Source organism: Telopea speciosissima, chromosome 7, assembly GCF_018873765.1.
Source record: "Telopea speciosissima isolate NSW1024214 ecotype Mountain lineage chromosome 7, Tspe_v1, whole genome shotgun sequence".
Classification (NCBI taxonomy): Eukaryota; Viridiplantae; Streptophyta; class Magnoliopsida; order Proteales; family Proteaceae; genus Telopea; species Telopea speciosissima.
The window spans coordinates 45,470,418-45,493,539 of record NC_057922.1 but is presented as its reverse complement, the minus strand read 5'-3'; the positions used below and the strand labels follow the sequence as shown (position 1 = coordinate 45,493,539).

The following is a 23,122-nucleotide window of genomic DNA, read 5'->3' as shown; positions in this document are numbered from 1 at the left end:
ATCTCGCGAGATTTCAAAAATCTCGAGAAAATGCTTTATATAAAATACCATGTTTCGATAGTCTCGGTCGAAATTTCGACCGAGACTAAGAAACAAAGCATTTTTCCTCTTTTGCTTGGTTTTTGAAGGTTTTTGCTTATTTCCTCTTCAATCTTCCACTTCCCACTTGAATCCTTGCCGCATCTACGCCGGAATCACTTGGAGAACAAACTTCTTAGCACATCTATGAAGCCTTTCCACTATTTCAGGTAAAACCATATTCTCAAAATTGATATTTTTTAGGGAAATGCTTGATCAACATGTTTGTTTGTGATGAAATAAATATATGTTAGACACCGGAAGCCGATCTACGACTTCACGGTGTCGAAATTTTTTTTTGGTATATATATTATTTATTTATTTTTCTACTTCAAAAATTGGATTTATTTACAACAAAAATCAAAAAATAATAGGGGTTATGTATATTGTATGGTGATGAATTAAATATATGTTAGACACCATTGGCCGATCTATGGCCTCATGGTGTCAAAAATATTTTTCTGCAAATAATTAATTATTTTAATTTTCGAAAATTATAAAAAATATTTAAAAAATTCAAAAAAATAGCAAAAAAAAAGAAATACTATGAGGTTTTTGTATTAAAATTACTGAAAAATATAAAAGTAAATTGTACATACTTCTTATTTGCTGCCCATTTACATATCTTTTCGATTTTGTTGTGCTAGGCCAATATTTATTTGAAAAATATTTTTAAAAATTGTTTTTAAATATGAGAAAAATATGAGGGTTAGGGGAAAAATACTAAATAGTTATATACTTATATACTTGTGTTAGTGCTCTTAAATCTTAATTCTTAAACATTTAAAATTTTAAACTAAAAGAATTGATGTGCTTCAGTGATTAATGAATTGTCTTTTATTCATGCAACAGTAAACTAGTCTAATTATGACGAACCGTGGTAAACGACAGAGCCAGAGGCAAGAGGGGCAGAGGCAGCCGGCCCAGACCCAGGGGGAGGGGAGCACACCCAGGCGCACTAGGGGTGACATTGCATGGTTGCATGGCACTCCAATTGATGGGGATAAAAGAAAATCCCAATGCAACTATTGTCACATGCAGTTTTTGGGAGGTGGTGTCACTAGACTCAAACAACATCTAGCTGGGAATTCTCCTGAAGTAGTCGCATGTCATATGGTCCCTGTGGAGGTATTTAGGGCTGTCATTGATTACATGAAGGGAGGGAGTATGAGGAAGGCTGAGAGGGAGAAGGCAAAAGTAGATCTTGAGGAAGCAGTGAGGTGTACAGCGGGAGGCCAATCAAGCCATCGTGATGATGATGATGATGACAGTAATGATGTCTATGTTCTTGATGATATAGAGACTGACCAAGAGGCTAGGGATTGGAGACGAGCACAGATGATGAGCAGAGCCAGTTATCATGAGGATCAGGAGAGAGTCGAGAGACAGAGAGTAGGTGGTAGTGGAGGAGCTAGTACCTCTAGAGCTGGTGCTAGTGGTAGTGGAGGAGCAGGTACAAGTGGAGGAGGTGGGTTGCCTAATCCCTTTAGGAGATCACAGAGTACGAGGGCAGCTCCCCCTCCGTCTCCACCACCACAAGATGACCCAGCACTTCACCAAGCACCTGGTGTTTATAGAAAGAAAGGCAACAAACAACCAAAAATCAAGGGAGCATGGAAAAATCTGAAGGGGATGGTGAAGGAATCTATAGCTAAGTGGATGTTATACCATACCATCCCAGCAAACACAGCACAAGGCCCCTTTTATCAGACTATGATAGATTCCATTGATGAGGCTGGCCCGGGGTATAAGGGGCCTACCCCATATGAGATTATGAATGTGTATTTACCCCAACAGAAGAGAGAGCTTGAAGACTACATCAATGAAATGAGGGGGTTGTGGGAGAACTATGGGGTGACCATAATGTGTGATGGTTGGACTGGTCCTACAAGAAAGTCCATCATCAACTTTATGGTGTATTGTGATGGGAGGACAGTCTTTCTGAAGTCTGTTGATGCATCCAAGGAGAAAAAGGATGCAAAGCATATCTACAAATTGCTGAAGGAAGTGGTAGAAGATGTAGGAGTGGGGAACGTTGTCCAAATTGTAACGGACAACGGAAGCAACTACAAGAGTGCCGGTGAGAGGTTGATGCAAAACAATAAGTACCGGTTGTTTTGGACTCCATGTGCTGCCCATTGTATAGACCTCATGTTGAAGGACATGGGAAAGATCAAATTGGTACAACTTGTTGTGGAAAAGGCAAGGCAAATGACCAACTTTGTCTACAACCATGGGTTTGCACTAAACCTCTTGAGGGAGAAGTGTGGGGGTGACTTAGTGAGGCCACGCATAACTAGATTCGCAACCAACTACATTACACTCAAGAGTATAGAAACCAAGAAGTCTGGACTGAGATCAATGTTTGCTTCTGAAGACTGGTTCAACTGGAATGGGTCTAATACCCATGGTGGTAGGGAAGCACAAGCTACAATTTCATCAGATGACTTTTGGTCTAAGTTGCATAAAGTGGTACAACTTCTGGCCCCAGTGGTCAAGGTTTTGCATATAGTTGATTCTGCTATCAAGGGACCAACCATGCCACATCTATATGCTACCATAGACTTGATGAATGAAGGTGTTTACAATGCAAATCCACGAGGTAGCAAACACTTTCTCAAAATTATCAAGGAGCGCTGGGAAAATCAACTTATGCATCCATTGCATAAGGCTGGTGAGTGTACACTCTTTGTTTTTTATGCAATTACATCTTTTAAAGTTAATTTGAAGGATATATTACTAACTAGTCAATCTGTAATGTCAATTTCAGCATATTATTTGAACCCCAAGTACCAATACAGTCATAGGCTTGGGTTGAATAATAGTCTTATTGACGCAGTCAAAGAAGTAGTTGCCAAGTTGGAGCCGAATAGTAAATTACAGGCGATATGCAACAATGAGGTGAGTCTTATAAGTTATAATTCATTTGGAATTACTCAATTCAATACTAAATAGTAACGAGTCATTACTAACTTTAAATATTTTCCAAATGATTATAGTTGAAGACTTTTAGGGATGCATTGGGAAGTTTTGGAACCGAAGCTGCACAGCAAGGCCGGACACGCGGTGATGCCGGTACTCATTAGTCATTACTCAATTCAATATCTTATTCTTTTGAAATGAAGGTGACATGTTTCTTTTGTTGTAATGCAGCTGAATGGTGGGTGTTGTATGGGGGTTCGGCAAACAATTTAAGAAAAATAGCAATCAAGGTTCTCTCTCAGACATGTTCAGCATCTGGCTGTGAACGGAATTGGAGTACATTTTCTCTCATCCACTCCAAGAGGAGAAATAGATTGGGTTCTGAACGTCTCTCTGACTTAGTGTATGTGCATTATAATTTGAGGTTGAAGATGCGACACATACGCATGGGACAAGAGGGTATCAGGGAAAATATCGATCTCGCCGACATTTTCCAGGTGGAGTCAGATGATGAAGATCCTATTGTTGATTGGGTGAGGGATAGAGGTGAGCCAGTGTTAGATCAGCCTGGAGGTAGACCTGACCCCATGATCGTTGAACACATAGAAGCTGATGTGGATGACTTCATGGCTGCAGAGGGTGAGGTACATGCACGGGACGAGTCACCCATACCGTTCCAGTCTACTGGTGGTGTTGATGAGGAGGATGAAGATTGGTCTATGTCATCTGGTGGAGATGGTGGTGGTGGAGATGGTGGTAGTGGTCCTGGTGGAGATGGTGATGATGGAGGTGATGATGAAGGTAATGATGGACGTGATGATGGTGATGGTGATGGTGGTCAAGCATATGAGGGAACTCGAGTCCCGTTTGTGGTACAAGAGCAGCAAGAGGCAATCCGTGCCCCCACCGGCCCCACACCAGCCACACGGCCCACATCGTCCACCTCGACCTACTCGAGAAAGCAGCGTGGCCAATCCCGTCTTGATTGTCGTGGTAGTGGTACTAGTAGGCAGGCTGAGCTTATGGACATTGATGCCCTATCTGGCTCTATTGGTGGACTGAGTATTGGCGATAGAGACAGTAGATCGAGTGGGCATTTCCGTGCCCCATCTTTTCATGTAGACAGCAGTCCATCTCCAAGACAATCGAGCATGGTTCATCTCATTCACATCCATGTGGCGAAGGGCATTCGGGCAATACCCTTGGGAGCAGCCTATATCTTCTCCATCCATTCCCAGTTTTGAGTATGACTCCCACTCACAAGGATATAGTGGATCGTCTTTTGTGCATGACTTCTTTTCCTACATTGGCTACCCAACCCATCAGCCGCAACCGTACAACCCGTACATGTTCCCAGAGCCGTCATATGACTCATATCATAGTGGATCAGTGGGTAGTACTTCTTCACAATTTGGTGACCTATATCCTAGGATAGGTTACCTTCAGCATGTTGATGATGCAGTTTACATGGCCACTGTGGATGACTACACTCGCTTCTTCTACCAGACTATGACGTGGCATGCATTTGTCCTACAGTCGGAGAGCAATACACGTCAGCTCCAGCGGACCATGAGTGGGGTTGATCCTGGATGGCGGAGTAGTTATTATTAGCAAATTTGTAAACATTTGAGATGAATGATGACTAGTTGACTACTTGACTTGTAGGCTGTAGCCTTGTAGGGGACAATTGGGGATATTGACATATTGTGATTTGAAATGTTTGATATCATCTTCTTAAATCTTAACTCTTAAGTTGTTATTTGTTAACTTGTTATTGACTTGATGTCTTATGTACTTAATATTATGATTTCTGACTTAACTTATGAGTCATTATGTTTCCAACTTAGTTCCAAGTCAATTTACTTGTTTAATACTTTAATGTACAATGTGTATGTGTAAATGTGTAATTAACTAAGTTATACACTTATACATTAGGGTTCGACCGTACGTTGCCAATCAATGGTGCACATCCAAAACACCATTTTGGGTGACTATTTTTACAATTTGAACATTTAAATGTGTTTATATAGCCTAAAATAAGGTTTCCATGAAGTTTCAGGCCTTAACTTGGCCTAAAACCCACCGAAATGACCTATCGAAACATACCAGAAAAAATACAATATCTCGACCAAAATATCCGAAATTTCGAATATTTCGGATATTTCGGTCAGCTCGAAATACCGAAACGAAACGAGTTCTCGAACTATGAGTAGAGCTTACCTCAATGTTGTCTTTGAGATGAGTCATCATGTGGCCTTCTCTGAAATGCAAAACACCCGATCCGCTTGCTCAGGCCAGTAAAGACAAATCACAATTCACAAACATAAAAAGGTTGTGCCTACGTGTAGTCGCATTAATTGTATTTGCGACATGCACTACGTAGAGACCCTCAGGTCCTGACTCGGCAGTCAACAACTACCTATTCTATAATGCCCAAAATCTTGTACTATGGCAATGACATCTAAGGATCTCCCAAGCATAAAGTGTCTCCTCTCATCATGAGACCACCCAAAGAACCTCGATGTCCTCAATATAGTCCTCCTTTAGGGAAGGACGGGGGAGAGTTAAGAGTAGCTCCGATTCAGGATAAGCTACGTCAGAGTCGTTTGAGATGGTACGGCCATGTTCCACGAAGGCCTTGGGATCCTCCAGTATGGAGGAGGGATTCGATTCAGATTGAAGGTAATAAAAGAGCCAGGGGCAGGTCTAAATTAACCATAGGAGAAGTGGTGAGGAAAGACATGCATAGATTAGGCCTCGTACCGTACATGACTTCGAATAGAACTGATTGGAAAACAAAGATTCATGTAGCTGACCCCATTTAGTTGGGACAAGGCTATGTTGTTGTTGCTTGTATTTTCCTCCCCCCCCCCCCCCCCAAATAATTCTTTTCTTTTCCCCTTTGGGGCTGGATGTTCTTTGCGCTTGTTGAACATATGCCAATTCATTCAAAAAACAAAAGATTTATTATTGTAGATTTCTTCTTGCTAAAGATTCCTTTCTGCCTGGAGTTCTTGTTAAAGATTACTCTGTATTGTTCATCTAAAGATTTTCTAGATTTCATATTTGTGGCGATGATTTATTCATCTTCTACTGCAGATATTTTTTGGGATTTTACTATTGCTGATGCTGCTACTATTATCTGGCCTGTGTATAATATTTCCTAGTTCTACTGCTTATATTGTTATCTGGATTTCTTCTTTACGAATACTTTTCTCTGTTATTCCTGCATACGGCTGATATGCTTTTGTTGGTGCTGAGACTGGAAGAAATTTTTTCTGTGGTTCTATTATTTGCTGTGAGTTTACATATGGTCGCTGGGTACTAGCTTCTACAACTGATATATCTGTTCAAGTCTGCCTCTGCTGTTTATGTATGTTCTTGTTGTTCCAAGCTATAGCCTAAGATATATATAAAGAAAAAGATCTCTGTCCAGGAACATGACCTACACCAACACTCCCACATGTCTCTCTCTCTCCTCATGTAAAAATACATCTCTGCTCCTTCTCTGGGGAAGGAGAGAGATAGACACAGGAAGCATGGGTCTAGGTCATGCTCCTGGACAGAGAACCACTTCCCATATATATATATATATATATAGGAGAAAAGTTCTCTGTGAGGGAGTGTACCGCCCATGCCCAGACACAGAGGGGGGCAAAATGACCGCCCCGTCCCCATGAAAGGCAGAAATCCCAGCCCCCAATGTGCCAACTCGTGCGCTTTCATTGGTCGGGGACATACTTCACCACAGAGAATGTGTATATATATAAGTGATTGGATATCTGTATATGAGTCATGGTGAGTTCATAATTAGAGGAGAAGGTTAGCTATATTTAGATTACATTGAAGTGTCAAAGGACTCTTTTGGAGTTGTAATTCACTTTATTATAAATAAAGCATACTACCCTACGATTACAACAAGAAGTCTAACAATGGGGTCTTCTTTTCTCCCCTACGTTAGGTCTCTCCCCCCCCCCCCCCCAATTTTTTTCTTTTTTTCTTTTTTTCTTCTTTTCTTCTTTTTCTCATTTTCTTCTCTTCTTATTCTTCTTCACTGATCCTGGTTATCAAGATCAGATTTGGTAATTGTTGAGATAAGGCTACATTACCCACTAGGGGTAACCTAGTCCTAGTTGGATTTCATTACTTATTTTATTGTGATTAGTTTTTAATTGTTTTATTCCTGTTTTTCCCCCCTATACGATTCCTATTTGGGATTCCTAGTTATAGTGGGAATTCCTAGTAGGAATAGGATTGGGGGGGGGATTCATATCTTTGCTGTAATTTGTTTTTATTATAAATAAGAGGCTGGGGTGATCGATCAGATCATCTAAGCATTATTCCAAGGCTGTTTACATGGTATCAGAGCCTAATCTGATCTAGGAACAGCTACTCTCGATTTCTGGTTCTCTCCTCTCTCTTATTTCTCAGTTTTTTCTTTTTTCTGATCTTCCCCCTTCTCGGTTTCTGGTTTTTTTTTTCTTTTTCTTTCTCTCCACCACTCTCGGCCTCTTTCTCTCCATCAGGGCAGCAACTATGAGATGATATAATGCAAATTTAGTTGCTGCCCTCAATGTCACTTCATTGAAGATCGAAGAACAGAGGTGTGACCTATTTCTGCCGGCAGGTTTTTTCCATCCTTGGAGATCGAGCTATTTTTCAACTGGAGTTTGATTTCTGCACTTATGGAGATTGGTTCCTGCTATTATTGGTCTGCACCAGTCCTTGTTTGAAGACTGCAGCATTGGTTTAGATCCAATTCTGCATTTTTTTCTGCATCTTTTTCCTGCAATCAGGGTTTCTGCAATAAGATTTTATTCGTAAATTTGTCAAAAATTTAGGGCTTTTTATTGGCTCATTAGAAAGAGCTAATTTTTGGAAGATATCTTCCCTGCTATTAGAGGAAAACTCGACCTCAGTTTCAGCCCATTATGCAGGCTGAAAATTCTGCAATTTCAAAACCCATTATTCACACTCGAATCAGGCTTTTTGAAGATCTGACTTTTCCTCTGATTGGCTGAATCATGGGTGACTCAGAGATGACTACTGCTACTTCTGGAAGAGATCAAACTAGGTCTGATTTTCTCCCTTATGCTGCTGCCATCAAGCTTGATGGTACAAACTACTTAATTTGGGCCAGATCATTATCCTTAACAGTGGCTGGAAGGGGACTCACTGGCCATCTTACTGGCACCACCAAACAACCAACTAAAGAAGGGGCTGTTCGTACTAAATGGGCTGCCAATGATGCAATGATCATGTCCTTTATTCTAAACTCTATGACCACTGACCTCTCTAGTCAGTATCTTCTCCTTGACACTGCTACACAAATATGGACAGCTGTCAAGGGCACTCATGGTCGTTCAGGTAGTGGTGCTCAGGTTTATGAAATTAGGAAGACACTCCAAAACACTACTCAGAAGGAGATGTCTGTCACCAAATACTATGCTGCCCTCAAGTGTTTATGGCAACAATTGGATCACTATGCTCAGTTTCAGCCTACTACTGCTGCTGATATTACTACCTACCACACCTATGTAGACCAATTCCATGTCTATGATTTCCTGGCTGGCCTCAATGATGACTATGACCCTATTCGGGTGCAAGTCCTTGGACGGGTTCCTTTCCCTACTCTAGAGGAGACCTTTCCTTGTGTTCATAGTGAAGAGACACGAAGGGCTGCCATGATGTTTACTCCCAAAGTTTTGTTTTTTGGGTGAATAAAAATTTCATTACTAAAAAGAAGCAGCCCTAAAAAAGGAGGGAGGAAAACAAGAACCAGCAACAGAAGCTCAAACAGGGGAGCCAGCTGGGATAAGGAAGAGAGAAATAAGACCCCAGGAAACAACAATTAGTCTGTTCCTTGGGGTGTCAATACAAGAAGTAGGAGCAACCAAACTAAGCTTAGATTTGATTTCAAAAGAGATGGACTCCCAAATCTGATAAGCAGATCTGGATTTGGAGGTCCATTTCCGAAGATTGCGCTCCATCCAAATGTGGCTGATGGAGGCTGAGAAAGCCATCTTCCCAATCACGTCACAAAGAGTAGAACCACCAAAGGTCATGTCAACCCAAATCCATTCACGATCAAAAGGGAGAATCCTCCTATTTCTTGGCCAGCATTTGGAGAGGATCCCTTTCCAGATAGAGCGGGAGAAGGGGCACTCAAAGAAGAGATGGTTTGAATCTTCAATCGCATTCCAACATAGGTCACAATTGGGAGAAACCACAATGTGGCGATGTCTGAGGAAAGCTTGCGTTGGGAGGCAGTTGGAGAAGACTCTCCAAGTCGTGAAGCTGTGCCTAGGGATGTGGTGCTTGAACCAGACGACCTTCCTCCAAGGAACGAGCGGGAGCCGAGTTCTAACAAGATCCCAAGCAGATTTGGAGCTGAACTTACCCAAGGAACTAGGCAGCCAAGAAACACAGTCATCCCTTATGAAGGGTCTTCTGGAAATAAAGGGCAATAAGTTCCAGATAGGGGTTAGAGCTGGAGTAGATGAATCAGGGTGGTCCCATCCGTCGACATTAAGAATATCAGCCACCAAGGCATTTCTAGGCAGCCCAGAACCATAGATCAATCTAGGGCTGACATGATGTATCAGGATTCCCAAAGGATGCCAGTGATCTAACCAAAGCTGAGTGGAGTTCCCATTACCAATGTGAGTTTGGATAGAGCCAAGAACCAAGGGTCGGACATCTATAATTTTGCGCCAGGTCCAAGAAGCATCAGAAGATAAATGGACAGTCCAGATAGAGTCAGAACGAAGAAGGCCTGAATATATCCACTCTACCCAAATACTTTTTGCCTTGGAGACAATCTTCCACCACAATTTGATAATGCCAGCTTGGTTCACATCCTTTATCCTTCTGATACCCAACCCTCCTTCCACGAAAGGATGACACACAGAGTCCCAACTAATCGGCCGAAGGAATCTGGTAACATCAGAGCCTTTCCAAAGAAAAGAAGACATGAGTGATTCCAGAGACTTGATGATGGAATGAGGCAGCCCATAGATACCTGACCAATAAATGTAGGAGGCTTGGAGGACAGACTTGACAAGCACCAGACGACCCGCATAAGAAAGAAGTTTGCCCTTCCATAGTTGAAGCCGTTTCCTTATAAGATCTAGCATAGGAGTGCAGTGATGCGCCGAAAGTCTTGCCGGAATCAAAGGCAGGCCCAGATTATTTCACAGGAAGCTGACCAATACTGAAACCACAAATATTCTTCAGACCTTCTTTTACCTCATCAGGAACTCCAGCAAGGAAGAGAAGAGACTTGGTGGGGTTGATATGAAGCCCGGATAAGTCTTGAAAGTGCTGCAAACAGTTCATGATGGACTCAAAGGAGGCTATGGAGGCTTTGGAGAAGATCATGAGATCATCAGCAAAAGCCAGGTGAGAGAGCTTGAGGGCTTTGCATTTGGGTATAGTGAAGATGAGATGCTGGTCCGTGCATAATTGGATTTCCCTGGATAGAAATTCTAAAGCTAAGGTGAATAGGTATGGGGATAGAGGCATCCTTGGCGCACACCAACAGTAGAGGCAAAGTAGCCAGCTGGGCTGCCATTAACAAGCACAGAGAACCTGGGGGTGGAAATGCAGCAGTGAATCCAATGGATGAAAACCATAGGGAACCTCATCTTGATCAAGACATTTGCAATAAAATCCCATCTCAGAGAGTCAAAAGCTTTATGGATATCGATCTTCATAAGAGCAACAGGATAATGATTTTTTCTTTCAAAACCTCGGACAATCTCATTGCAAAGGAGGATATTATTTGAGATGCTTCTACCAGGAATGAAGGCAGACTGATTCTGACTGACAAGCAGATCCACCACCTTCTTGAGCCTCAAAGCAAAGATTTTAGCTATGAACTTGTAGATGAGATTGCAAAGGGAGATGGGCCTGAAGTCTGTCATCACAGAAGCACCCTCCTTCTTAGGAATGAGGCACAGAAAAGTATGATTCACCTCAGAGATCTGGTTGGGGTTGAAAAAGAAGCTTCAAATGGCTTTGATGAGATCCTCCTTTATGATGTCCCAGGCTGCTAAAAAGAAGCCCATGCTAAAACCATCAGGTCCAGGAGCCCGATTCAGCTTAATGGAATGGACAGTGGCAATAATTTCATCTTCATTGGGAATCGCATTGAAAGACTGAATGAGATCATCGGGGATGAACTTGTTGATCTCATTATCAGGGAATAGATCAGCCTCATCCGAATGACCCGAGAAGAGATTCATGAAGTAATTCACTGCCATGTCTTTGATGTCTTTCACATTTGTTACTGGAGAACCATCCAGAGCATCCAACTGAAGAATGGAGTTGTAATTGATTCTGGACTTCAAGGAGCGATGGAAGTAGGCTGAGTTAGAATCCCCTAAATCCAGCCACTTGATCCTGGACTTTTGTTTCAGGAAATTTTCTTCTTGATTGAGGAGCATGGCTAGTTCAAGACCAGCAGCTTTTTCATCAGCAGCTAATTGGCTATTGAGGTTGTCCCTTTGAATTTGAAGCTGGATGTTAGCAAGCTTGTCTTTACATTCCTACACATTTTGAGAGACATTTCCGAAGATACTGGTATTCCAAATTTTGAGGGCAGATTTCACATTCCTAAGCTTCCTTGCCAAAGCTAGGAGAGGGGAGGAGAAAGCTTGGACAGGCACATCCCACGCATCCTTCACAGTGGTCAGGAAGGTGGGGTGAGAGAACCACATGTCAAAATATTTAAAGGGCTTTGGACCAAAGGAGTTATAAGGTTGAATGGACAAGAGGATGGGGCTGTAATCAGATATCCCTGGAGTATCAAAATTGGCAAAGGAAGAAGGGAAGGAGGACAGCCAAGTTTCATTCACCAAGATTCGATCCAGTTTACAGTCAATTCTGGAAGTACCAGCCCTTTTGTTGCTCCAGGTAAAGGGGAGACCTGTCCACTTGAGATCATCAAGGCCCAAATCCTCAAAGCAATCATTGAAATCAGAAATAGGTTGAGGGTCCAAATGGTGTCCTCCCTGTTTTTCAAACCCAAATCTGATGACATTAAAATCACCACCAATACCCCAAGGTAAAGAGCCAATGGGACCAGCAAGGTTGCGGAGATCAGACCAAAGAGCTTGCCTCAGAATGGGACAATTGAAAGCATACGTGACAGTGAAAAAGAAGGAAAATTGGTTAAGGCAGTCTGAGAAGTTTAAATGGATAAATTGGTCTGAGGAGGAGAGCATTGAAATTTTGATTTTTGAGGGGTCCCATAACACCCATATACAACCATCAGGGTGATGGGCAAAATTCGATAAGAAGGACCAGCCAGGAGCAATGGAGGAGCAGATCCTCGAGGAGTTTGGTTCTTTGACATGAGTTTCAAGCAAGCAGCAGAAAGTGGCTTGATGATGCCGAAGAAGGGAACGAACAGCAGCATGTTTACAAGGGGAATTAAGACCCCGAGTATTCCACACAATGCCAAGATTCATTGGGAGAGCTTAGAGGATTGCAACTCAGTCCCTAGAAGCCGAGACATAATGCTGGCACTACGAGAAGCAGAGGGGCTTCGGTGCCGCCTGTGATATGAGGTGGCAGTAGGAAGAGCAGCAGAGGTTAAAGGGGCTATAGAAGCTGAAGGGGTATTGAGAGGAGGAGAACCGGGTAAGGACGAAGGAGAAACAGGGCAAAGAGAGACCGGATCAGAGAGGCGAGAACCCGACCCGGTTGGGTTAAGAGAGTTGTTGGGTGACAAGGTGGGGTGGGGCCCAGAGGAATCTGACGAGGCTTTCTTCTTCTTTTTTTTCTTTTTTTCCTTCTGGCTCTTGTCTTTCTTTTTGGATTTACCAGTCTTAGGTGAGGGTAAAAGGGGGATTTGATTAATAAGAGATGGGGGAGGGCGGAATAGTCAAAAGGGGGGGGGGGGGGTGGCCCACAACGGAAGAAGCTGCGTTATCAACAAAAGGGGAAGTATCGGGGGGAGGAGAGTAAAGAAGAGGAGCAGGGGGACAAAAAGGAGAGGCGAGGTCTCTCGCAGATGGAAAGGCTTCAGACTGTAGAACCGGCAAAGGTTCTTCCACAGCCACCAAGGGGTCGACTTCAGAGATGACAAGGCAAGCAACTTCAGCAGTCGACGGCTGGGTGTCAACCTCGAGACATCACGAGCAGCCGATGGGCAGCGGAATCGATGATCCGCTTCGGAAGCAAGTGACAGTTCCGTAGGGCGTCGTCGATTAAGGCGAAGAAATCGGTTTTGCCCAATGGATAAAGGGTGGGAGCCAAGAATGCTGTCTTGTCCGGCTGCAGGGGCATTCTGGTGCCGACGGCGAGCTCTCGAACTAGTGCACCCTCTGGAATGGCGAAAATCCGAGGGGAGGGTGGGTTCAGATCTTTGCACATGGACCTCAGGTGGACGAGAGGCTTCAGGAGGAGCACAAATAGCTGAATCATGTCCAAACTTCTTGCAGAACAAGCAGTGGGGAGGCTTCCACTCGTAATGGAGTTCCTGTTCAAAGGAATTGTCATCACCATCATTCACGGTGATGAAGGATGGAAGGGGGTCATCTGCTAAAACTTCGACGCAGATTCGAGCATACGCAAGGCGCAATTTTCTCATAGTGCACATGTCAGAGAACATCGATTTTCCTAAGGCTGAGCCCACTACACTAAGACCATCCGTACACCAGAAGTGAAGGGGAAGGCCTAGAAGCGAAACCCAGAGAGGGATGGAGGAGAGGTCAACGCGGGGTAGCTGCAAGTGTCGATGCCACTGTCGAAGGAAGATAGGCTTCTTGCCAACATGCCAAGGACCACCTTCAAGCACACGGATCTTATTAGAGTCGTCAGAGAATTTGAAAATGAAAAATCCATTGTCCAGGAGGTAGATGTCGAGGTTGCCGAGAGCTTTCCATTGCCGAGTAAGAGAAGATTTAACAATGTGGACAGCAGGTCTGGAGTCGAGGAAGTGACCCACTAAACATGATTCCCAGATCTTTACTTCATCGTTCAGAGCACCAGTGGAACAGCAAGCAATTTTAGAAGAACCAACCACTAAAGGATCAACGAAATGAAGGGAAAGACCTTCATTCGCAGGGGAGGAAGCGAGAGGCGAAGAGAAGAAGGAAGTCCAACTTGGAGCAGGGACAGAGGGAGGAATGTCTGAATCAGAGGGGGGGGTCAGGGATTGGTGGAGGAGGGTCAGGGATTGGAGGGGGTGAAGGGGAAGGCATGCTTCCGATAGGGGTGAGAAAGTCAAGTTACCGGAGGAGACAGGTTGCCGGAGAAGAAGGCCAAGTAGGATGCCGGAGTGCCATCGATATTTGCTTCTTCATCAGTTCGTCTTCAAATGTTACTCCCAAAGTTGAGAGATCAACCTTACAGACTGCTAGTTCCACTTCTGTTGCTTTTGCTGACAGTATTGCAACTACTACCAAAGAGCCTGTTAAGTGTGAGCATTGTCACAAACCATATCACACTAAGGCTCAGTGTTGGAAATTACATGGGAAGCCAGCTGATTTTAAGGCTAAACGTGGTCGTGCTAAGTTTAAAAACAAAGCCAATCACACTGAAAGTGTAGCTCCAACTCCCACTGCTGACATCGGGTTCTCCCAGGAAGAACTCCAGGCTCTACGTCGTATGCTGAACACATCTGCTGCCTCTACTACGTCTGCTGCCAATTCAGGTTCCTTCTTTGCCCGTGCAGGTATTTCCTTTGCTGGTCATTGTGCATCAATAGCATCCACTCCATGGATCATAGATTCTGGCGCTACTGATCACATGACAGGTTCTCCAAGTCTTTTTAATACATATTCTCCTGCTTCTAGTAAAGATAAAGTCAAAATTGCTGATGGATCCCTCTCCTCCATCTCAGGGAAAGGATCCATTGGTTGTTCTCCTTCTCTTACACTGTCATCTGTGTTGCATATTCCCAAATTTACAACCAACCTTCTTTCCATTAGCAGTATTACTAAATCCCTGAATTGTAAAGTGACTTTTTTTCCCACTCACTGTGTCTTTCAGGAACTAGACTCGGGGAAGACGATTGGATCGGGTAAAGTGCATGGTGGATTGTACCTACTTGATGGCGATCCTAAACATACTCAGACTTTACCTTCGGCATCTTTCTCCTCTGACTTACATAAATGGCACTCTAGACTAGGCCATCCCCCCTTAGGTACTTTATCAAATTTATTTCCTGCATTAGTTAAAGACTGTAATAAGGAAGACTTTTTTTGTGAGCCTTGTGTCTTGGCTAAACAGATACGTTCAACTTATCCTATTTCTAATAAAAGATCCTCTTCCTTATTCCATATTGTTCATACTGATGTGTAGGGGCCTAGTAGGAAAGCTTCCCTGACTGGCAATCGGTGGTATGTCACTTTCATTGACTGCTATTCTAGGTTCACTTGGGTATACCTTATGCACACAAAAGTAAAAGTTTTTTTTATGTTTTCAGCACTTTCATCAAATGATTAAGACCCAATTTAATGCCACTCTTCAAATTTTAAGGAGTGGCAATGGGAAAGAGTATATGGAAGGTCAGTTCCAAAAATACCTTGCTGCACATATCAGACCAGCTGTGTCGATACTCCAACCCAAAATGGTGTGGCTGAGAGAAAAAACCACCACCTCTTGGAGGTGGCTAGGGCTCTTATGTTTGCTCGCAATGTCCCTTCCCTTTATTGGGGGGATGTTGTCCTTACTGCAGCCTATTTAATTAATAGGCTGCCTAGTCGGGTTCTTTCGAAAGCCCCTTTTGAGCTATTACTTGGCTCTTTTTCCTTTATAGTCCCACCTAAGGTATTTGGCTACGTTGGTTATGCCAGGGATACAAGGTCCCCTGGTAAACTTGACCCACGTAGCCTCCGCTGCATTTTCTTGGGATACTCTGCTACCCAAAAGGGGTACAAATGTTACTACCCTCCATCTCGCAGGACTTTTGTCAGCATGGATGTTGTCTTTCATGAAAATGTTCAATATTATGTGTCCCACCTCTTCAAGGGGAGAGTGTTAGTGAAGATGTGCTGACTATTGACTCTCCACCTCCACTTCAGTCTGTTTACCATGAGTCTGAACCAGTTCGGCCTGCCCCTGGTACTCCCCCTGAGTCAGGGGGAGAGGTTCCTATACAGGGGGAGACCATTTCTATTCAGGGGGAGCAAGCTACCCCGGTCTAGACTCCTGTCCAAAGGACTATTAGTGAATTTCAGAGGAGGATTGATGCCAATAATATGAAGACCTATGTAAGGAAACGTAAGCAGGTTCAATCAACTGTTGCTCCAGTACCCATCCAATTGCCGAACCCGGATCCAGAACCTGCCTCTCCACCTAGTAATGTTCCTGATTTACCTATTGCTCTTCGCAAAGGTGTCGGATCTTGCACTCAGCATCCGATATCTCATGTTGTTTCTTATGATTCCCTTTCCCCATCCTTTCGTGCCTTTGTTTCCTCTCTTTCTTCTGTTCGTATTCCTAACAATTGGCAGGAAGCTTTATCAGATGGAAAGTGGAAGGCAACTATGATGGAAGAAATAGAAGCCCTGAAAAAAAATAACACATGGGAGCTTGTGGTTCTTCCACCTGGGAAGAAAACTGTTGGATGAAAATGGGTGTTTATCGTAAAACAGAAGGTGGATGGCACTGTGGATAGGTATAAGGCACGACTCATGGCCAAAGGGTTCACTCAGACATACGACATTAATTACCAGGAAACTTTTGCACCTGTTGCCAAGTTAAATACTGTTCGTGTGTTATTATCTTGTGCAGTCAACCTTGGATGGGATTTGCAGTAGCTAGATGTAAAAAATGCCTTCCTAAATGGAACACTGGATGAGGAGGTGTATATGGACATTCCACCAGGGTTCTCTTGTGACAGAAACCAAGGAAAAGTATGTAAACTGAAGCGTGCACTTTATGGGCTGAAGCAGGCACCTCGAGCATGGTTTGGGCGGTTCCACAAGGCCATGATTTCTGTGGGCTATAAGCAGAGTAATGCTGATCACACACTCTTTATAAAGAGGGTTGGTGAAAAACTCACTGTTCTTATAGTCTATGTTGATGATATAGTGGTTACTGGCAATGATGGTGATGAGATCAGACAGTTGAAGACCTTCCTTGGACAAGAATTTGAGATTAAGGATCTAGGGAAACTACGATACTTTCTTGGGATTGAAGTAGCCAGATCTTCTAAAGGCATTTTTCTCTCCCAGAGGAAGTATGTCCTAGATTTATTGGCTGAGACCGGGTTGCTTGGCTGTCATCCTTCAGATACTCCTATGGACCCTACTGTTCGACTCAAGGAGAAAGAGGGTGAGCCTGTTGATAAAGGCCGGTACCAAAGACTTGTAGGGAAGCTAATTTATCTTTCACACACTCGTCCTGACATTGCTGTCGCCGTGAGTACTGTGAGCCAGTTTATGCATGATCCCTACTCTTCACATATGGAGGTTGTTCTTCATATCTTGCACTATTTGAAGTCAGCTCCTGGAAAAGGAATTCTTTTGTCTACGCATGGTCATCTATGGATAGAAGCATACACTGATGCTTATTGGGCTGGTTCTGCAGATCTCAAGTCTATTTCTGGGTATTGCTCCTTTGTAGGTGGAAATCTTGTCACGTGGCGTAGTAAGAAGCAAAATGTTGTTGCTCGTTCTAGTGCCGAAGCTGAGTTTCGAGCTATGGCACAGGGTATTTGTGAGTTACTCTGGCTTAAAGGGCTGCTACAAGATCTTGGTGTTCCTATTCGTCTTCCTATGATGTTGTACTGTGACAACAAGGCTGCAATCAGCATAGCACACAACCCAGTACAGCATGATCGTACCAAGCATGTTGAGGTGGATAGGCATTTCATCAAAGAAAAGTTAGAAGAAGGGTTGATTTGCATTCCCTTTGTGACGTCTACTAATCAACTTGCAAATATCTTCACTAAGGGATTGTCTGGGAAGCTGTTCCATCCCAATCTAGTCAAGTTGGGCATGATCGACATCTTTGCCCCAACTTGAGGGGGAGTGTTGAGATAAGGCTACGTTACCCACTAGGGGTAACCTAGTCCTAGTTGGCTTTCATTACTTATTTTGTTGTGATTAGTTTTTAATTGTTTTATTCCTGTTTTTCCCCCCTATACGATTTCTATTTGGGATTCCTAGTTATAGTGGGAATTCCTAGTAGGAATAGGATTGGGGTGATTCATATCTTTGCTGTAATTTGTTTTTATTATAAATAAGAGGCTGGGGTGATCGATCAGATCATCTAAGCATTATTCCAAGGCTGTTTACAGCAATAGACCACCTTCTGCATGGAAGATGGTATTAGAACAATGGGCAAATAGGAGCATCTTCCATGGATTTTGTTGTGTCTGTTTTATATCTAATTTATGCTAGCAATCAAAACTGTAGTTCTAAATAGATCATAAAGGTAAAAATTAATTGATCTGAAGATCTTTGAGATCAATTGGGCTCACCCACCCAAAAAAGTGGTGCACTAATTGAATAGTATAGGTGAGAGGATAGCCAATGCACATGAGAACGTTTTTAGGGAGGGCCATATAAAAGGAAATACAATTCATAATGAGAGAGCCCCATACGAGTACTACAACTGTGACAGCAGGGCATAAGTTTCTATAAGTGGAAGAGAGAGTTGGAACATCCAAGCATAAGGTGTGACTAGTACCTCAGTTCTTCCTGGCATTATAGGTTTCCCTGCAAGCAATTCTGCGAGGATGCAACCAGTACTCCAGAGGTCCACAGCAACCCCATAATCCGTAGCACCAAGCAAAAGCTCAGGAGGCCGATACCAAAGAGTAACAACACGACTTGTCAGGGGCTGTTTGTTATCAGGATTGAACAAGGTTGCCAACCCAAAGTCACCAATCTTGAGATTACCATTATTGTCAATCAAAAGATTGGAACCCTTAATGTCTCGATGCAGGACCCCACGATTATGGCAGTGTTCAAGCCCATGAAGTAGCTGTTGCATGTAACACTTAATCTGCAATCAAAACACATGCCTCACATGAATATGTAAAGTGCAGAAAAACAATAATACTAACTAAATTCATTGAAATTACGGACTCTAAGGAAACCATTGAAAAACAATAATACTAACTAAATTCATTGAAATTAAGGACTGTAAGGAAACCATTTGGCATATCACGATGATGACCTCTTAACAGCATTCCAGGGCAAATGCCACTTCACACAGGCAAACCAGAATTAGAACAAGTGACCAAATCACCATAAACTTCGTCTAATGTAGCAGTGGCTTGGCCTACAACTTCAGTCACATGCTGCATCGCTCACAAAGTGACTAATTCATGGGTCCAACTAAGGAACATTCTAGTAAAAAACGCAATCACTTATATATTTTAGATTTGTCAATTCCCTTTTCATCAAGAACGTTTTATTCTTTCCATTCAGGTCAATAGGTCATCATATTCTTCGATTTAATAGATTGATCAGATCTTCTTAAAGTTTGAGAAAGAAGAAAGCAAAATTGCTCAAGGAATATGTTTAGACTTTTGGTGATTAGAATCTTTCATTCAATGACCTAGATGGGAATCATTCTAACCATTGTATTGTGGTGAACCTAGTGGGAAGCTTCAATTTCCTCATAGTGAAAAAAGAAAGAACAGACACCTGTGGTTCAGTAAACTTGATACCAGGTGTTGCCGCAAGCCCAGCAAGATCATGTTCCATATATTCGAATACAAGGTACAGGCTGCAGGACATCCGTGACGTGACCAAGCCCTCAAGCTTCATAACATTTGGATGATCAAGCTTACGCAAAATATAGATTTCCCTGGCCATAAAACGGACACTTTCTGGATCCATATTAACAAACCGAACTTTCTTCATTGCAACAATTTTTCCAGTTTCAAGGTCACGGGCCCTGTATACAGTGCTATATGTTCCTTGTCCAATCTGCACAAAAAGCATTTCATTTATGTGAGGAAAAATTATTACTTACAAGAAGGATGAATAAATCCTATATAATCCCATTTTTTTAGCCCAACATGATAACGGCATCAAGGACATACAAAATACCAGATTTGCGCCATCTCAAACAGATTGTAAAGGGTTTGCAGAAGACACAGAAACCAGTAATGCATATATTTTCCACTCCAACATTAGTTGAGTACATCAATTTTTTTTTTTTTTTTTTTTTTGTGAGTGCATGGGTAGCCAAACATGTAAACCCAAGTATTACGCATATCATGTTGAACCCAAAGGGGGTAGCTCAATTGGCAAGGATCAACACCTCACAATTAAGAGGTAATTAAACTCTCCTTGGGGCCTACCTATCCAAAAAAAAAAAAAAAGTACACAGATCATGTTGGCCATACAACTGAGGGCAAACATAGCCATCCAACCCTTTTCAACCAATCGATTTCGAAAATATTATACCGTAGGCTATGATTTTCTCTGTCATATTGTATCAAGAAAATTCTGAATAAACTAACCCCCTGATCCCAAGTATGTTGATTGGCTTGCACATTATACTGGTATTAAAATTTCACTAATAAGAAAGGCCCCAAACACATTTAGCAGGGCATAAAAGAATTCCAGAAAAGTAGGCATAAGAGAATTACAGATATAAACTGGGAACTATCGTCAGCATTAAATTTAAGAAATGATAACACCTTTAATAACCAAACTCCACCAGTGCTTTATGTTGTCGGTCCCAAGCCCAGATAAAGGAGAACAGTTGGTGTGTCACGTCGGCAGTCAGCATTGTAAAAACTTTAGCCAAACCCTTTACATGAATCCTAAAATTTATATTTTCGATCTTATGCTAGGGTGTTCCTCCGAAGTGATGTGTTGCACTATGACTCAGGTGTAGTGTATAGTGAGTATGGGTAGGCTAGGGCGTCCTCTGTAAGCGACACACTGCTTCAGCGCCTGGTTGTGGTGACAAGTGGGAAAGGGTTCTCTTTTATGGGCCATGGTTTTGGAACATAGAAACTTTAATGGGAAAGAGTCTAGAATTAATAGGTACAATAAGAAGAAGAATTACCATAGCTTATAATTGAAGAGACTAGATGGAAGGGTAAGAAACTAAGGAATTAGATGACTATAAACTTTGGTATACTACAGATAAAAATAATAGAAGCGGGGTGGGAATAGTAGTAGATAAAAATTTAAACAATGATATTGTAGATATTAAAAGAATTGGTGAAAGCATAATATCCATCAAACCTTGTCTTTAGAAAAGAAGTAATTAATATAGTTAATGCTTACGCATCCCAATTCGGATTAGATGAAAATGCTAAGAAACAATTTAGGGAACACATGAATAGATTAGTTCGAGAAATTAGTCAAGGAGAAAAGATTATTATAGGGGGCTATCTAAATGGAAATGTTAGAAGAGATAGTAAAGGTTATGAAAGAATTCATAGAGGATATGATTTAAACCAACTAGAAGCTATGAACTGGTAAACTCAGGTAGGCTAAAATTGGGAATTTTGACCAAATTAGGGTTAGGGTTAGGTTGAGTCTAGGGTTTGAAGGTAGGGTTATGTTAGGTTAGTGATGGGAAGTCTATCAGTGAAGGTTACGTTAAGTTCTATTAGGTTTAAGAGTATAGTTTGAATTGGACAGCAAATTAGGTTTACGTTTATGGGTTTCTGAAAAGAGACTCAAGGGAGGATCTAGGGTTTAGGTTGGGATTCTTGGCCTAGGGTTTGGATCGAGTGTTCCTTGGTGGGTGAGGTTCGGTCCAAATATGGGCAGAAACTCACTGTAGGTTTGGTCTGTGCAGGTTTCAGGGTTTGTGGGATCTGATTCAGGTAGGTGGGAATTAGGGTTTTAATGGGAGATTAGGGCTAGGCTTTGGATCGATTGGAGCTTGATGGTGGAGGAGTATGTGGCCTGAATTTGGGGTTTCGTGGATGAGTAGACAGGTCTGGTTTGATGGTTGGTGTAGTAAAAGTGAAAATTAAAGGGACAATAGCTAGGGTTGGGATGCAAAGCATAATGGGGATGGGGATCACTTCTAACTTACTGTTGTTGCAGAATTCCCCTGGCAGCAGTTTGTTTGATTGAGAAACTTGAATAAAAATTGAATCTTTAACTAGAATTTGAAGGAGAGCCTCAAAAGAACCACCCGGGCTTCACATCGCAAGGTGTTGATTGGATCAAACATCAATCCCACCAACAAACCACCCGGGCTTTCCCCCGGTGTCAATCGGATCAAACACCGATCCCACCAGCCTTGATCAAACACAAGACAAAATCTTCAATGGATAAGAAGAGCAGCAAAAATTCTTCATTAATATCAAAATTTGTGTACAATACTTGCCCCCCTTTCAACCAACAACAACAACAACTCAGCCTTATCCCAACTTAATGGGGTCGACTACATGGATCAAACAAAGCACAATAGGGAAAACTAAGGTCAAAACATAAATAGGGAGATGAAGAGATTGGAAAGGAGGGATGGGGAACGAACATGGTACAAGATCTCGCTAATATCTTGGTTTCGATGGATCTCGAGACAAGATCACAGTCAATTCCTAAATACTACAATATCTCAGCCGAGATCTCGCTAAATATCTCGGTCTCGGTTCAACTCGGTTGAACCAGACCAACTTAGGTCTTATAAAATCACCCCTTGGAGTCGAAATCTTGCCTCTGTTGATTTGCTATAAAGGGAAAACTCATACAAAGTGGAAGTTTTGTGATTTTTTTGGGCAAATCTCACCTCCAACTAAAGATTGAAGCTTCAACATCTCTCTTGGGAGTTGCATTGCATCTCAAGAACACTTTTAGGTAAACATTCCTTCTAAAAAACAATTTTTTTCATAGAAACATGATCTAACCTTGTTTTGTTGACTATGAAATTATTATATGTTATACAATGTCCACCGATCTATTGATTGAGCTTGATTCGACAACAACAACAACAACATGGTCATTATGATGATCCAGCCCGACACTCGTTTTAGTACTAACTTGTATTTATTTAATCTATGTGACTATGTCTGTTTCCAAGTTTCTAACAATTATGAACAAACAGTCGAACCATCACTATGTATGATAATGAAATATGAATATGATGCCTAATGCTTAAATGGTTTATGGTTTGATGTATTTTAATTCTTAATGCTTATATAAGTTGTTTTACAACTCTACTTTAATTATATGAG

At 42.2% G+C, this 23,122-nt stretch overlaps 1 pseudogene; it reads right to left on the bottom strand.

Annotated features, from left to right (window-relative positions):
• Positions 1–23,122, bottom strand: part of LOC122668880 — a 98,516-nt pseudogene that overhangs the window by 66,205 nt on the left and 9,189 nt on the right.